We start from the raw sequence: 18,669 nt of genomic DNA on the forward strand, positions 1-18,669 counted from the left end.
GTTCTTTGGAAGTTTTTCTGATTGGAAGAAAGAGTGATAGGGACGAGGAAGGCTTAAAATCTATATGACAGGCATTGCATAGAGTAGAATCTTCATTTGAATAACCTTCTATTCTCAACAGGTTTTTTTTATCTCCCATCCCTCCAGAAGTTAAACAGGGCATTGAAAACTGAATGCCCATTTTTTTTGGCCTGTGGGAAGAACATTAGTCATCAACTTTTCACCTTCCAGCAGCCATGCACTACAAAATGGTCCATTACTGGGTGCACAACTGTCACCTTGAATGTTTGCTTGATACATCTCAGGGGCCAGCATGAAAGAAAAATAACATCTCTTAAGAAGGGTTAGGTAGCATCTCTGAATGTTTAAGGATGTTCTGTGATCCAGCATGTTCCATTATTGGAAATGGAGCTCCATAGCTATCGTCTCAGCAATAGCTGAGTTTGGGTTAAGATCTGAGATTAGATCTGACCTTACACTTTTGCTATTGAAGTATTAACAGCCTCTTTTGGCAATCTTGTTGTCTGAAACTGAATCATTTTTTTTAGAACTGGAGTGGTGGAGCTTTCTTACTCTCACATGGTGAGTTCTGTGTCTGCGTGATGTGGCCTCTTTCTTGGACAGCAGGAGCTGGAAACTATGGATACAAATTTACATGATGGTAGTGTATTTTAAGAAGTTTATATACAGCAGAATATAGAGTGATATGTATGATATGCATACATACCATGCATGATGAAAAATAAACATAGCGTACATGGCTCGATTCATGGACTACTTATACAAGCTTTGTTAAGGCTAGCAAATTACTGTATACCCCCTAATTAACTGATGGGATACTTCTATCAGGAGAATTTTAACTACCTTCTAATTAACTAATTAACACTGTGTGGAGGGGGATAAGCTTTTTAGGAAGTTCTAGGATTTGAATGGTCTACTCCAAGGTTCTCTTAGTGCCAAATTATCACTGCATCAGAGTTACACTGGTGATGGTGAAAACAGCAAACACTAGTGGACAAAAGTAGCACTCACAGTGGTAGGCAGAGGTGTTGACTCCATGGGTGCTCCGGGACTGGAGCAGCTATAGGAAAAAAATGGTTGGTGCTGAGCACCCACCAGCAGTGCCCCTCCATCAGCTCCTCCCCCGCCTCCAGCACCTTCTGCTCACTGGCGGGCCCCAACGATCAGTGCCTCCCCATTCCTCTCAGCTCCTCTTGCCGCTGTGGATAAGCTATTCTGTGGCATGCAGGAGGCGCTGGGGAGAGAGAAAGGAGCAAGGGCAGGGCATGCTCAGGAGAGGGGATGGAACAGGGTGGGAAGAGGCAGGGCAAAGTGAGGGCTTGAGGAGAGGGGAGGGGCGGAGTGGGGGTCAAGCACCCCCCGGCACATCAGAAAGTCGGTGCCTCTGGTGGTAGGTGTGTGAGCCTGGCAAAAATGGTGATGATGAGTGATGTCAAAGATAATTTGGTCTTAAATCTCTCTGTGCCTCACTTTCCATGTCTGTAAAATACTTTCCTGCCTCATAGAGGAGCTGCAAGAATTAAAGAGCAAAATGTTTGAAAAGTGCTATATATCCCCAAACTTACCAGAATGCATTGAAAACCTTCATGTGGCTGGGGACCCAGGAACCTCTCTTAACCCAGCACGACAATTTCTATTTTGCCAAAATTATTCAATTTTCCATTAGAAAAAAATCTAAACACAATATTGTGTTTGGATTAATTCAAAATTAAATTACGTCTGCCTTTGGTGCCTCGGTGCCTCATGGAAGTTGCAGTTTGCATGTCTCATGCCCCTATTCTTCCTTATGGGCTCGACCCCGTGCCAGAGTACACCTCCCATGATGCACCATGGTCTGCCACTGACCAAGGTGTGAGAGAGTCAAATGACTATGGATGCATCATGGAAGATGTAGTCTGGCCAGGGAGCTCCATTTTTCTGGATTCAGAAGGGAAAAATTCAAAGCATGAAGTAATATCTTTTACTATTTAATGAATTTGTGACAAATGCGATGTTTTGCATGAGGTGTAAAATTGGTGCACAAGGTTTAGAGATAGTTGGTTTTGATACATTTCTAGACTGTTTTCAGTTGTATAAAGGTTCATGCTTAAAGTATTGAAAATGTCACGGTTCAAAAAAGTTATGATGCAGAACATTGTCTGAATGTTGATGAGAAACATGACTAATAGAAGCAAACTTGATGGTTTTACCTGTGAATATTCATGAATCAGCTGTTTTTCAAACTTTTTAATGAGTTGTGCTGTGTCTTTAATTCCAGTTACAGAAATTAGCAAGAATGTTAAGACTTCTTTTATGTTGGTTCCTACAGCTGGCACCCTCTAGTGAGAGGTAAATAGAATGGCTAAATTCTGCCAAGAGGACATTTGGTATGAAATGCAGCTTTGGCTTTATATTTAGGGCAAATGGCAGTTTTAACAATAACTTTATTGGGAGCAAAGTTCAACCTATCACACAGAAAAGTAAAATTCCATAATGGTTGGAGAAAGAATATAAAGAAGGGAATGTACTGTGAATTGGAGAACTGCAAGGAAATATGTTTCTGTAGTATAGTTAATTTCACACCTATTACAAAAATCTCTCTTTGCACTTGACATTCATGATAACATACCAATACATGAATTTTCATTATTTACTTGAGTTCTCTAGGTTTAATATTTGCTGCTTGCAGTGTAGGTTCTATTACTGTAAAACATGTTGAAAAACTGCCATGGATAGGATAAGCATGGCTGATTGTTTCTATAGAACCTCCTTTTCTGTGCGAGCAAAGCCCTAAATCATACTCCTGTTTTATTAGGCAAAGTAATAGACACACTAACATTTAAAAATGAGGGAGAGAAAACATGACTTCAAAATCCCAAACAGATTTGTTTATTTTACTCTCACCTTTAACCACAGATAGAATTATTCTTCACTCACAAATACAGTAAATCTAACGTTTTAGCTGAGCATTTAGTGGAACCTCCTACCAGTAAGCTTTGCTTATGTTGCAGACAGCTACCCTGAGGAGTGATTTGAATTTAAATGTGATTCCCTTATTAGTTTCTGCTAACTGCAAATATCCCAGGCACTTAATTAAGTGGCTGAGTAATGTATGAATGCTCACTTCTGCTTGTCATGCAGAACAAAGTGATGTATTTAGATTCCATGCACAATATGAAATTTAATGACACGGGCAACAGTAATTTAGAAAACCTTTTGTTTTTTATTGTCCCTGCATTTGCTTAGGCAATTTCCATCTTTTGTAAGTGCTTTGCTAGTGCAATGTTATAAAGGTTTGTCCAAATACTAGCTCTGGACAGACATTTTCATACTTAAACACATATTTGTTAATGTGTGCCATCTAAGTGTGTAATTAATTGCTTGCATCAAAAAAGATTTTTAAAAAGTTTCTTAAGCATAATTTTAAAAACTAAAAAGAAGGCCTCAATTATTATTTTTTACTGGTTATGGCACTTAAATATGCTAATATTAGCTCTAGGAAGGTTCTGAATTAACTAAATAGTGCAGTGTAAGAGGAATGACAAAGAGGAGGGAGAGATGGAGCAATCGAGCTCTGCTTCCGCAGTTGATGCTTCCTGAAAGCTCCAGTGACTTTCTCTAGTCCCCCAATCTCTTTATAGATTTTATAGTTTATATTCAGTCATCAAATCTTTCTGCTTTTGCCCTGCTGTTCTGTGGTTTGCACATATGTTTCTCCCCAGGGCTACGACATCAATTTTCCCCTATCCTGATTTTTTTCTCTGTTTGCTCTGATATTTTCTCATGCTCACAGTATCCTCTGTAGACCCATATGCTAAATATATGTGTGTGGTTTTGTAAAAAGCAGAATAGCACATATGTATAGTAATCTGGACAGCTGTTTGACTTGTCAAATTTTCCTGCTATTGTCATGTATAACAAAATGAATTAATGTCCTACAGTTTTTGTTACTTCATCTCAAGCTCTACAGTTTGGCTGCTCCTTTAATTAGAGTTTTAACCACCTCTCATGTCTAGAAATCCTAATTTCAATTGTTTGAGTACTTTTCTTAAGAAATCTTCAGCTACATCCTCAAATGAGTATTCCTGAATAATATCAGATTTGAAACAAACTGTAGCCTCAAATGGCATCTCTTATAAACAAATCGTCCACCAAAGAAAGCTTAAATAAAGTTAATATAGTTCTTCTAATGTACATTCAGAGCTGAAAGAAAAATAGTCATTGATGAATTTTGGTGGTTTTTTTCCTTTAATTGTTTTAGGAGTAATTTTTCACACTATTATTTATATTACAGGAGGACCTATAGCTCCCATTTGGGATCAGGGACCCTTGTGTTAAGTGTTATATATGCACACTTCTAATTATCATAGGTGCCTCTCAATCTTTAATGTATTCATCCTCACAACACCCCTGTGGGGTAAGGTAGTGCTATTACTCTCATATTACAGATGGAGAACTGAGGCACAGAGAGACTAAGCGACTTAGCCAAGGCCACCCAGGAAGTCTATGGCAGAGCCAGGAACTGACCTCAGGTCTGCTGAGTCCACACTAGCACCCTAAGGCCTTCCTAACACAGTCAGATGGAAATTCCTGACCCAAAGAGCTTGCACTTTAATGTTCCATTCTTGCATCTTGTTCCACATGGGTGGAGTTCTGTTCCACATGGAGTCCCATGCAAGTCAATATGGCAATGTGTATGCACAAGACTCTGCCATCATGAAACAGGTTGCACCATCAGGGCCTAAACAGACAAATTAGACAAAGGGTGGGAGAAAGGAGGTGCCTGAGACTTGGGGTTGGTCACCAAAAGATAAGAAATAGGTTTATTTCAGGCTGAAGATGTTTATCTGTCTATCTACATGTACATTGAGTAGTGTATACTTTACAATGAAGGCCTATTTACAGAGTGAGCAAAATGCTAATCAAGGGATTGCAAAGTCTGCAGGGTAGATCTTAGACAGGAAAACAAAATCAAGTGTGGGTGGGAGGATTATCAGGTTTTGAAATGAAGACAGTAGATTTTTTTTGGACTGTAACTTCACATAGACAAACTCTGGATTTTTCCACTGAGGAGGCAAGAGGACAGAGTGTTTGTTCCATGAACGGAAGAACACAGACAGGTTTGACTGTGGTATGCTGGAAGGATTTGGGGTGAGCTTTTGCTTTATATGACACGATAATGTCTGTTAGTTATGTTTAGGCTCCTGTATGTTGTGACAGTCTGTACCTCTATGTTCACCCCTTTTTACAACACTATGTTAAATTTTGTACAAGCATACTGTGTAAAGTATCATTTGAAAACTCATGATTGCTGATTACTATTGTCCTAGTAAAATATGGGTGGCAACACTGTGAGACTCTGGCATGCTAACTAGTTATGCGACCCCCGAGCAGTCAGTGTCCAACTTCTTAGCGGGACAAGTGGCATTCAGCCACCCAAGATTAAGCAATAACAGGAGGTAAAGATGTAAGATTCCACTGTATATTATCCAGGATATGTTCCAGCATGCTCTGGAAGCAGTCACAAACAAGTACCCCAGAGACAAAAGGCTAGCCAACGCCTCAGGCAGGTGTCAATGACATCAAATGGACCATCACCTGAGTAAATGGCCGCTCTTTGGCTAGAGAGAGGGCTTTGGGCAAAACAGCTACATTTTGATAGAGAAGCAGCAACTTTCTGTCTCCTGAACATCAGATGGAGACGATTCTTGCACAAAAGAAAGGGCTATAAGAGGAGAGGGCAGATGTCCCCGATCATTTCTCCCTTGCTCGCTAACTATAGCATCATCATCAGCAGTAGAACAAAGGAAGCAGCACTGGACTGAGGGGGTAGATCCTGACTGAAAGATGTTCAGCCAGTAAAACTGCTAGAACACATGGTGAGAGAGACCTTTGCTTTGAATTCATTTAGATTGTTAAGTTAGGTGTTAGTTGTATTTTATCTTTTATTTTCATGTAACTAATACTGATTTAAGTGCCTTATTACTTGTAGTCACTTCAAATCTATATTTCTGTAGTTAATAAATTTGTTTTTTTTGTTTTATCTAAACCAGTATGCTTGGATTGAAGAGTTTGGGAAACTCCATTTGGATAACAAAATTTGTGCATATCATTTTCTATTAATAAATGATAGACTTTATATGAGCTTTTATTGTCCAGGAGGGTACTGGGCAGTAAAAGATGCACATTTATGGGGGAATATCTGGGACTGGGAGTTTTCCGGTGTTATCCTGCAGCGTAATTCATGAGTGGCTCGCTATAGCGCCCATACAGCGTAGCTGGGAGTAATTTACATGCTGGAGGCTGTGAGTGAGCAAGCTGGGAGTGGTTGCTCTCACAGCAAAGCAGGGCAAAAGGCACCCCAGACTGGAGAACTGAGGGGCCACAGCTATCCATCAGTCCAGATTGTACCCTGGATAATGCCACATATGTGTGTTATAATTTTATTTTACATGTAACTCTTTGTTTCCTTCATTCCCGCTTGCTATCATTTGAATCTCTGTTCAGTGTTAAATATGCTTATACCTGTTTTCTCTATAAACAAATCTAAGTGCTATGTGTGAAGTGGAGCTGTGTTCTATGGTGTAACTGGTAAGTTGTGGTGTACTGTTTCTTTGGGAACAGATGATCTGGGAAATCTAAGGGTCCAGTGGTTCAGGGATTGTGCACTGCAGGCAGATGCTGGCAGGGCTCAGTGGTTGGAGTGTCCACATTATTAACCTGTAAAGAGAGACCAGGGCCTGCAGAGGTCTGGAAAGCAGTGCTTGTGTTGACAGAGGGTGCTGGTGTTGGGGAACTGACCCACAGCAGGCACAGACAAGTTTCCTCATGCTAAGGGCACGTGTTAGTGAGGTGCCTCACAACCCTGGGTACCACCAGGAAGCGTCACACTCACAAACTTTAATTTTTATGTTGGTTTCTACTATTCATTACTCATTTATATAAAAATGACAAAAGACTGAAGAATATATTGCTGTAAAATTCCATTCAGCTACACAGTGTTACATAATTGATCCCAGGCACATATTCCTTATTGTGTATTTCATGCATTATCATAAGCTATGCCTAGACTGTGCAGCTCGTACCAGATTTTTCTACACAAAGCCATTCCCACATTCTGCTGTAGTCATAGCACCAAGTCAATATGTTGTAACCTTGCCCTCCTCTTCTATTACAAGGAATACTTTCAAGCAATAACAGGTATGTTTCAAGCGCATATGAAATGAAATCTGCAGCAGAAATATAAGGGTCTATTTGGATCAAAATTCTATTGTCACTGTTTTGGTTGCAGAGTTTTTACAGAACTTGCTTCCTTTGAATGCTGACACTCTTTTTGAACTCAAAAGTTGCTCATTGCTGCTATCCAGACTCTAAACTTTCTTAACTGATTACAAAATGAACCCCAATTCAATGGACAAGGCTAAGAATTAACACTTACAGGGAGAAGGGCCTAAGAGGATGCCTGACAGCACTCCCTGCACACAATGACTCTTTAAAAGAAGCATGGCTGTTTTTCATTAGATTTGCTCATTCACTGCTAGCTTATAGTTCCAGGTCTTGAATTATCATAATCACAATTAAAGCTGATCAAAAAGTATTGGAGAGATCACAATTTCAACCCAAAATGGCAAACAATTTTGATCCTATTTCTGTGGATTCCCCCTCCTTTTTCTGACAAGCTGTGGCAACAACCACAAAGGACTGATTTACTTAGTTACAGCTTGACTATAGCTAGACACTTCACTGCTCTTACAATTGTCTCTTCTACTCAGTACAATTATATGGGAGGGAGCCAGAAGAAACAGACAATTTAAATTGTTTTCTTCTGGCTAATGGGAAAGAGCTTATATGTTCCTTAGTTGAATCACTAAGGTGTAAATAGCTTTCAGCTGATTGTTCCTGAAGAAAGTGCAGACTGAAAAGAAAGAGGCTCTAAGAGTACTTCAGTGCTTTCTCTGTTTAGTCAAATCTTCTGTACTGGAGGTGCTTTGAAGGTTCACCCTTCTAAAGTCACTTTGAGCTATTCCTTTATAGTTCAAATGATCCACTAATGCCATTGTGGCATATGTACTACTTTCATCTCACCTAGCACTTGGTGAATGCAATGGGGTTCCTGCATGTCCACTGCAAAACTAAAGGTCTTCTTGGTTAGAAAGATGTGGCTATAAATGCCATGTTTTTCTTTCCTCTATGGATGAGTTATTTAATTGCTTAGCTGCTGCCACCCACTGTAAGGTGACATCATTGCCAACGCTTCAGTAATGCAGAATTAGAGACAGATTTAGAAAAGATGGCACTTACAATAGTATGCAGCTTGCCCATCAGAAGTCATCAATACATAGTGTCTGAACAATAAAATCTCACCAGCTACTGTGCTTGAATATCAGTAGTCAAGACTGACAGAATAATTTCTAGTTGAAAATATCAAACTATGTATGCTCTAAGCTAAATCCTCATCTCCCACTCTGAGTTCTATGCCAGAATTTCACTCTTCCTATGGCCCTCTGATGCGAAACTTCATAATAATGAATACATAATTCATAATAGTAATTCATAATAATACATTATTAAAGGCAGCCATATATGCAGGTATACATATTGCCTGGACAAGAATCTGTACTGACAAAGCCTGTCCAACAGAGCTGGTCAGAAAAGAGAATTTCCATCCATCCATTTTGACACTACCTGAGGAATGAAAAACTCCAAAAACATTTGATTTGTATGTGTGACATAGAATCTGATTTACTTAGTGACAATGATATATCCTGTATCATCATTTTTAAACACCAGATTGCAATTTACAAAATGTTCTTTCAGGAATAGCCTCTGAGCATGAGCCTAGGTGGTATCAAAATCAGATCTCACAAGAGAGAGGGGCTGGGGGAAAGAGACTTTGGTTTCAGTTTTGGAGTGGGGTCCCCAGTTCTTAAATTAATATACTTTATTGCTAAATGCTAGGTTGTCTTGCACTGCAGCAAAGTTCCAGGAAAAAATAATCGGTATTCTAATAGATTATATATAAAAAGGGGAGAGGGGGATCTTTTCCTAATGTTTTAAAATAATTGTATTTCATCTTTACACTAGGGTGGCTCGTGCTCTGGGGCTCCACACATTGTTTTTTATCTCTCCATGTGGAAGAGCAATGAAAAGCTGAAGCCTATATGTTGGTCTTATATCAGTGAAGAATCTACCTCCCTTTGGGATCCTCCCTTGGAGGATCAGCATAACATTTCATCCCTCATACTTATAACATATATGTGGTGATTTTATCCATATTATGTAATTATAGAACCATGTGATAAATTTAATTTACATAATATAACTAACTGCCTTCTATACTCTACCCACTAATTTTCCTTTGCTAGGTGTAAAATTGCAAACCTCTGAGCAACTGTCAAACAGTTGCCCATTTTTTAAAAAAAATCCTGTCACAAAAGTTGTTTCCCCCACAATTACATTGGTCTGAGGTGCATAAACAATAGTTTGTCTTGAATAGTTTACTAGTGTAAAAGTCAAACATCTCAAAAACACTGAAGGCTAGAAATGGATGCTCTATTTATACTAGTGGAGAACTGGAAATTGCCCTTTAGAGTGGGAAAACACAATTTCTGCTATTGCCTAGCAAGTCAAGAAAGACTGGATCTTAAAAAGCATATTATTATGCATAGAAAAGCTATTTGAGATCATTTGTAAAAACATTGTATTTATAGTGTCATTTCAAAGGTACGTATAGCTAGACTCATGGTGCTAAGGCAGCTTGGCTTTACAGGCAAATATGAAAAGTAGTGCTAATAAAACATTTTTAACATCGGAGATATTTCTAAATGTTTCTCAGTAAAATATGAGAAAAATATATACAATGGTATAGTATAGAGGTTTATTGGTATTTGTTTGAGATTACTTGCATAACTCACTCATGGCTTTGCCAATCATAATGCAGTCATCGCAGATTCATGCCAATAAAACTGTTGTACACCACAGTATGTATAATAAAACACTTATAGAAATTGTGTGTTTCAGTTGAGTGCAGCTAGCACCAGCACACAGAAATATCATTTTAGTGAGGAATGTGCAACTCCTTAAAATCCCAAATATTAAAATGTCCAGAAATGAACAGCTATTGGTTCTAGTCAGTTTTCCACTGCCAGGTATTCTTTCATCACTATTTACTCATTCTATGTACTCCATCCACCCAACCTTATACTTTACAGGCCAGTTTATATTCATAAACCTTTTAAAATAATTTATGATGATTCTCTTTACATTCATGGCAACAGCTCTGCAAGCAAGTATGGACTGGGACACTGCTGCAAATAACAGGAAACAGGGAAAAAAGAGCCAAACAAAATACCGTGTTCTGCCACTTTAAGGCACACGTACTTCTGTGCAGAGTATTACTCCATGCAGGATCATTGGGCGTGGGCTTTCTTTAGCCTGTTCCCCCCGCTCCGCCCACCCCAAAACAAGGGTTGGGCTTGCTTTAGCCATGGGAAAACCAAATGCTCCTTAACTTACAATCAGCCTTTAAGAAAGTCAGTTTCATAGTTCCATCCTTGTCTCAGCCTGGTGTTTCCTGACTCCTTCCCAATGTTATGAGGAAAGAGAATTAGAGAAAATTTCTGAACCCCTCCTTTTCCCCTTTTCTGCAGACCTTAGAGTGTAAGGGGGTTGACACAGTACCACAAGCCATAGCTGTTAAATATACTTGTAATTCTTACACGAACCTGCTCTCTCTCTCTCTCTCTCTCTCTCTCTCTCAGAATACTAAAGAGCACTAAAAGGCTTTTTGACCAAACCATTTTGCAAATATAATAAGTGAAAAAATGTGTGTGGAAAATTTCATGTCTAAAATTTCAAGGAGATTTGTTCCTTTTGGGAAAAGATGAGAGGTGGAAGGATCCTTGGTGTTGAAAATTGACCTTTCAGGATCTGATCCAAAGTCCACCAAATTAAGAAACTGGTAAGATTTCCAGTGACTGCAATAGACTCTGGATTGAGTCCTTAATAAAAAGCTAGCCTCAACTTAACTACACACAAACACACACACACACACTTTACAGTGTTGAACTTGAGACCAAAGTGAATACTAGGTACATTATTTTAGGTTTACTTAGTATTTGGGATGTAAGTTTCTTTGTGCTAGGGCTTCCTGCTGCTGAATTTACACAGTGGGGATGAGAACCTTGCAGAGATTAATGAGGGATGATCCCTAGCAACTATTCTGAAGAGAACAGCTTTGTTTTCTTACACACTGAGTAAAACCAGTCCATAGAGCCAACATCATCAGGGATGGGGTCAAGGGGTGTCTAAAGTTCTGCACTGCAGTGTTGTTTGCTGCAGGAACTGAAAGGGAATATATATTTAAACTCATTTAATCTCCCTCCCCTGTATAAGTAATGTATAAGTAAGCTTGGGTTTCACTTACTTCAATTGCTGTTTTCTTTTTTGAACTAAGAAGCATTTGCAATAATTACAATCAACTAGCGCCCTGGTCCTGGAAACACTTATGCATATGTGTCACTTTACTTACATGAGTAAGATTCAAGTGGCACATGCTTGTTTGCCAGAGATAGGTGTGCAGGTAGCTTACTAGGGCTTGCTTCATTACTTTTAGAATGTTAATAGCTTGATTGTATTACTTTGTTCATGCATTTTATTTCATGCATTTTCCATTATTTTAAAAATAATACAAAATCATTTCTCCATGAAAAGGCATTCTTGCAGTGCTACCAATATGAGGCATAGTGGTATAACTTGGATTTGTCATTTCAATAAGTCTGCATGACTGAACCTGCTGAAAATAATGCTCACCATTCTCTTTAATAGGGCTGGTTCTGACTTTTGCTCAGTTTGCTTTTAATAAATGTAAACAAACCCCACACATTTCATTCATTACAGATATGAGAGTGATAAAATGTTGTCTTGTGGATAAATAGCTCAGAGACACAACAATTTGTCACAATATGTGAAGCTTCCTTAAGATCACAGCTCTATTTTCTATTAGGAAATAGCTAGCATTTGTAGAAAGTGCCATTTAAAAGACTATGTAGTTCATGCGGGGGGCGGAGACGGGACGGGACAAATATTTCAGTAGGTTGCCTTTAGATAGAGTAACCTCCTTTCATGACATTTAATAATGGCCTAGGTGAATTTGGAAAGATGTGGGTCAAGCATCTAGGGGGAAAAAAGGCATATGAGTTTTGTGAACTCAATCTGCCATTTTAATCTTAAATCAACCAGTCACTATATTTAAAAGATGCTGGCTTTCATTTAACATGTGGATGCAGTAGGAAGACACTACAAATCCCACTGCTGTTTGAGCTCTTGCTGATGTTGAACATCAATATATTTCCCCTCTTCTTTGGAAGGTGTAATAGTAAGCCAATATGTGGTTATTCACAAGAAATGACTTTTCCACTCTATTCTGTAGTGGACAAAACAACTTATTTCTAAATAATACAGACTTTGACCCCAACTGAGCTCAAGATCATAGTTTAGTGAAGTGTTGTTTATGTCATAAATTTCTTATACAGACTAACATTTCCCATCTGGGCTTTGATTCTCAACTTCCATTTCAGAAAACAAATCCATAATCAATGTAATTTATCCAGATAGATGGACATTTCACTTCAATTTCTGGTAATGTGGACATGGTACAGCAATTATTTGTTTTAAAAGACTCCAAATTTTAAGTGCTAGTCTCCTTTATTTATCAAAATACCTGCTGGATTTGGTAGAGTCCAAGACAGCACACTTTTTTTCATTGACCCACAAATGACCTCAGCTGATATTGAAAAAAATACTGGCCACTCTGGGCCATCACCCTAACTCAGCTGGGCCACTCACGAATAGGTTACTATCAGTGATACCGAAGCAGCAGAAACTATCTCCAATAGTTTTTAAGTGCACTGAATTGAAATACCAAACTGATTTCACTTCAGATGCTTCAGGATGGACTTGAAATGTCATCCTGGAGGTGAAAGACTAGTTTTATGAGAATTGACATTTGGTATCAGTGTAAACTGCAGTCTCCCTGGAGCGCCGAGATATTATTACGCAGCCTTTAACCGGTTTTATCAAACCGAATACCAGCTGAACTCCCAAAGACTCACAGAACATAAAATAAGGAGCTTAAAATTTGTCTTAGTTAAGAGGATTAAGGATACATTTGGAATCATTTTTAAAATAACTAGTCAATTATTTATTATTGCTTCATACTGTGCTCTTTGTGGTATCCTTAATCATGACATCAATATGAACGTAATAAGTAATTTAACATATTTTTCATGTAAACGTCTCAGTCTCAAGTTTCATTACATACACAGAGCAAACTTTATTCACAAGCACTAAAGCAGTGAAACTCCGGCTCACTTACAATTAAGATAAGAATAGCTGAACTATAAAATTAATAATTAAGTAATAACTCTAAGGTAGCATCTGGTACAGACAGGAATAAAAGTATTCTGGCTCATAAACAAAAAGGTGAAGCCAAGTTGGTTTTTATGGAACAAGGTGCATATATTTCAGAGTTCATTGGATCATAAGGAGCTATTACTATTAAAGAACGCGCTATATCAGATATTTTAATATTTTGGGTTTTTTTGGTTCTTCTAAATAATAGAGTCAATGGTATCTCCCAGCTGATTGACTGTTTATTACATTTTCCCATTAGATGGCCATAAAGGTTGTAAACACTTTTATGTTTTATTACATAATCATTTTAAATGTTTTACACTTAAAGGCTGGTGATTTGTAACCTTTATTTTCCTCCTTATCTGTTGTCAATCCAGTTATTGCTTTTATCTTGTGTTAGGGACTTAAAACAGACTATGCTGAAGACTGCTAAAAAGCCATCTATTGGTGAGTAATGTCTGATATATTGTGGAAAATGCAGTGGTATGCCTGCTCCCTCAGCTGAGCAGCCATGATCAGATTACTCCTAACCTGAGTTTGCTGGCTACCTATAAAGTAGCAGATTGAATTAAGCTGGTTCTTTTGGTTACAGAATCCCTTAAAAGGGAGAGATCTAGCTATTTAAAAGATCTGTTATACAGGTTCATCCTTGTGGATCCTTGTAGTTGGATACCATCCATCAAGAGGAAATTTTTATACAGAGTGCAGTTATTGAGAAATATGGAATTAAGAAAATATTATGTTACACCTTATCTTTAAGGCTGTTAAATAGAAAGAACCTTCAGTCTTCCTAAAGGGGGAAATATCTAACAACACTATAAGTCGATAGGACCCTTACCATGAAAATTCTAACAGGATTTTGAAACAGGGCACTTAAAAAATGCCTAAGAATATGAAGAATTTAACTCTTTGACTTAATTACCCTGTAACTGAAGGTTTTGAGCTGTCTAGGCAGGTATGGTCTTAGAGGTTAGTAATTTTCATTTTCTTTCAAATTTCTAATTGTTTAATATAGATTTGGAAAGTCAATGGGATTTATTCCTGAAGACAAGAAAAACAAACCATTCAGTTCCAGCAAGAGGCTGAGGGGAACAAAAAGGTTATCTGACCTAGGGCACTCAGTCAAAGGTGTAACACAGACAGTAACTAGCACACTAGTGATCACACAAATACAGCTAAGGTAACAGTACAGTTTCTGCTTTTTGAAAACACCAACCTTTTTGCAGGGCTCCAATATTGCACTTTATGTGATAGACACACTTTGTTGTGTAGTTTTTCAAGTGTCAAAATTATCCCTGTCTACATTGTGGTATAGATTAAATGCTCCAGGAGGAGTTCCCATACTTCCTGTACACTCTAGATACTGGTTTTGGTTTCCCATGACACCCTTCCTTCTGTGGTCAGAAACAAAGAAGCCCTGGACAGGTCATTTACAGGCTGCAGCTACACAGAGCAGTAGGGTATGTGTCATCTCATTGCTCTATATAGTTCCTTTTCATAATAAAGGGTTTATCTTGACACCACTCTGCTCATCATAAGATACTACATGAATGGTACCAGGAGTGGCAGGCATATTGTGCTAGAACACCCAGTTAGAAGTAACATTGCAACAGCTGCTATAGAGCCCATGCAATTGCACATAACTCCGCATCAGCCCTGAGACTCAGAGGAAATGCTGAATATGACTGGAAATGGTTCAAATAGCAATTTGAGATTATATGAAAGCTATAGGGGTCAAACAAACTGGAGAATGACCAACAGATTGCTTTAGTCTTAACAGTGGCAGGCAGCGAAACCCTAGATGTACACAGTATATTCCATACAGATGGTGCTGGAGAAGGAAAGGAAAGTTTTGCAGAAATAATGAAAATGTTTGAAGATTGTTGTGTCCCTAGGGGGGAAAAAACACTATTTATGAGAGATATAGATTCAGGATGAGAACACAGAATGAAGGCAAAACAATAGAGGAGTTTGTCATAGACTTAAAAGTAAAGTCAGTCTTGTGAATACGGAATATTAAAAGACTCCCTTATTGAAAAACAGATTGTCCTGGGGTATAACAATTAGAAAAAAAGTACGTGAATGGTTACTGAGGGAGATGGATCTGATGCTAGAAAGGGTAATATGTTTATGCTACGTAGAATAAACAAATAATTTAAAAAACCTAGAGAAAGGCACAGACCTCAAGGCAGAGTTACCATAGCTAAATCAGCAATGGAAAAGTTCACAGAAATTAAACTGAACAAGGACATAAAAATGGAAAGCAGGAAACAATGTAAGTGATCTGACAACTGGTATAGTATAGGAAAAGCCCAGCATTCAGGCAAATATGTAGAAACTGTAATAAGTCTAACCATTATGCTAAAATTAATAGAGAAAGCAGGAAAGTGCAGAAAATGATACTTAAAGTGAAGAGGAAGTGCAGTTTTTAAGAACAATAATGGAGAAGTTGAAAATTCAAAATATTGGCTAATTAAGGTGTGCATAAATGGCACATATGCAACATACAAGATAGACACTGGGTTACAAGAAAATATAACATAAACTGAACTAGAAAGATGTATTACATAAAAGTGGAAGAATCAAAAGTGTCTGTGAAAAACTATAACAGTTGAACAATTCCAATGCTGAGAGAGAGCACACTGACAGTTAAATACAAAGGAAAAATTATAAAACAGGAATTTGTGGTGGTACAAAGAGGCAAGCAACCAGTCCTGGGCCTACACATGTGTGAAGTACTTGGTCTTGTTAAGGCCTGCTCTACACTACGAGTTTAGGTCGAATTTAGCAGCGTTATTGCAATTTAAGCCTGCACCCGTCCACACAACAAAGCCCTTTTTTTGACTTAAAGGGCTTTTAAAATAGATTTCTTTACTCCACCCCTGACAAGGGGATTAGCACTGTAATTGGCCTTGCCAGGTCAAATTTGGGGTACTGTGGACGCAATTCAATGGTATTGGCCTCCGGGAGCTATCCCACAGTGCTCAGTTGTGACCACTCTGGACAGCACTCTCAACTCAGATGTACTGGCCAGGTATACAAGAAAAGGCCTGCGAACTTTTGAATCTCATTTCCTGTTTGGCCAGCGTGGTGAGCCTTCCTGCACAGGTCACCCTGCAGAGCTCATTATCACAGGAGACCATGCAGTCCCAGAATCACCAAAGAGCTCCAGCATGGACTGAATGGGAAGTACTGGATCTGATAGCTGTATGGGGAGATGAATCCATGCTGGCAGAACTCCATTCGAAAACATGAAATGCAAAATATTTGAAAAAATCTCCAATAGCATGAAGGACGCAGGCTATAACAAAGATCCGCAGCAGTGCTGCATGAAAATTAAGGAGCTCAGGCAAGCCTACCAAAAAACCAGAGAGGCAAACGGCCGCTCCAGTTCAGAACCCCAGACATCCGCTTGTATGATGAGCTGCATGCCATTCTAGGGGGTGCAGCCACCACTACCCCAACCCTGTGTTTTGACTCTGTCCAAGGAGTGGCAGGCAACACAGAAGCAGGTTTTGGGGGAGAGGAAGATGATGATGAGGAGGAGGTTGTAGATAGTTCACAGCAGGGAAGCGGAGAAATCGACTTCCCCAACAGCCAGGATCTGTTTATTACCCTGGACCTGGACCCAATACCCCCTGAACCCACCCATAGCAGGCTCCCAGACCCTGAAGGTGGAGAAGGGACCATCTCTGAGTGTACCTTTGTAAATATTATACATGGTTTAAAAGCAAGCATGTTTAATGATTAATTTGCCCTGGCAAAGTCTGTTAACGTGTCTGGGGATGGAACAGAAATCCTCTAGGGACATCTCCATAAAGCTCTCCTGGATGTACTCCCAAAGCCTTCTGGGGAGGGCAGCCTTATTCCATCCTCCATGGTAGGACACTTTACCACGCCAGGCCAGTAGCGCGTAGTCGGGAATCATTGCGAAACAAAGCATTGCAGCGTATGGTCCCGGTGTTTGCTGGCATTCAAACAGCATCTGTTTTTTATCTCTCTGTGTTACCCTCAGGAGAGTGATATCATTCATGGTCACCTGGTTTAAATAGGGTGGTTTTAGTAAGCGGACATTCAGCGGTGCCCATTCCTGCTGGGCTGTTTGCGTGTGGCTGAACAGAAATCTTCCCCACTGTTAGCCATGCAGTGGGGAGACGGATGAAGCCATCATCCCAGATAATTGTGTGTGTTTGGGGGGGGCAGGTTAGTTGGGTTTCTGCTGCACGTGAACCTATAAACTGCAGCCCCTCCTTTTAAATTGCCAACCCATTTTTAATGGCCAACCCAACGGGTACTTTGTATGGGAAATGAGGGCGCTGATGTTTGAAACCATTCCCACATGTTATGAAGGTTAAAGAGCCAAAAGACTGTGGCTTACCATAGCTGCCTGCAAGCCGAATTCTGCTGCCCGACCCTGAGTGAGTGATCTCTCACACCAAACCGGCATACCCTCAATAAGAGGCAAAATGCGACCTTCTAATGAAAGCGCATGTGCTATGTAATGTTAACAGCAAGGTTTACCATGAAAGAGTATACCCATTGTTCTATAAAAAATGTCTTTTTAATTACCACTCTCCCTTTTTTTTCCCTCCTCCAGCTGCATTGTTTCTCCTTCCCAGAGGCTAGCGAAGATTAGAAAACGAATAAAACATACTTGTGATGAAATGTTCTCTGACCTCATGCTGTCCTCCCACACTGACAGAGCCCAGCAAAATACATGGAGGCAGACGATCTCAGAGTGCAGGAAAACACAATATAACTGTGAGGAGAGATGGCGGGCTGAAGATGGTCAGCTTGCTGAAAGAAGGCAGGAGTCAATGCTCAGGCTCCTGGAGGATCAAACTCATATGCTCCAGCGTATGGATGAGCTGCAGGAAAGGCAGCAGGAGCACAGACCGCCGCTACAGCCCCTGTGTAACCAACCACAACTCCTCCCCAAGTTCCATAGCCTCCTCACCCAGACGTCCAAGAACGTAGTGGGGGGGGCCTCCGGCCAGCCAGTCACTCCACCCCAGAGGACTGCCCAAGCAACAGAAGGCTGGCATTCAATAAGTTTTAAAATTTTAACATGCTGTGTGGCCTTGTCCTTCCCTCCTCTACCACCCCTTCCGGGCTACCTTGGCAGTTATCCTCCTATTTGTGTAATGAATAAATAAAGAATGCATGAATGTAAAGCGACAATGACTTTATTGCCTCTGCAAGTGGTGATCGAAGGAGGGAGGAGAGGGTGCTTAATTTGCAGGAAAGAAACTCGGG

Source organism: Dermochelys coriacea, chromosome 6, assembly GCF_009764565.3.
Source record: "Dermochelys coriacea isolate rDerCor1 chromosome 6, rDerCor1.pri.v4, whole genome shotgun sequence".
In the NCBI taxonomy this organism is placed as follows: domain Eukaryota; kingdom Metazoa; phylum Chordata; order Testudines; family Dermochelyidae; genus Dermochelys; species Dermochelys coriacea.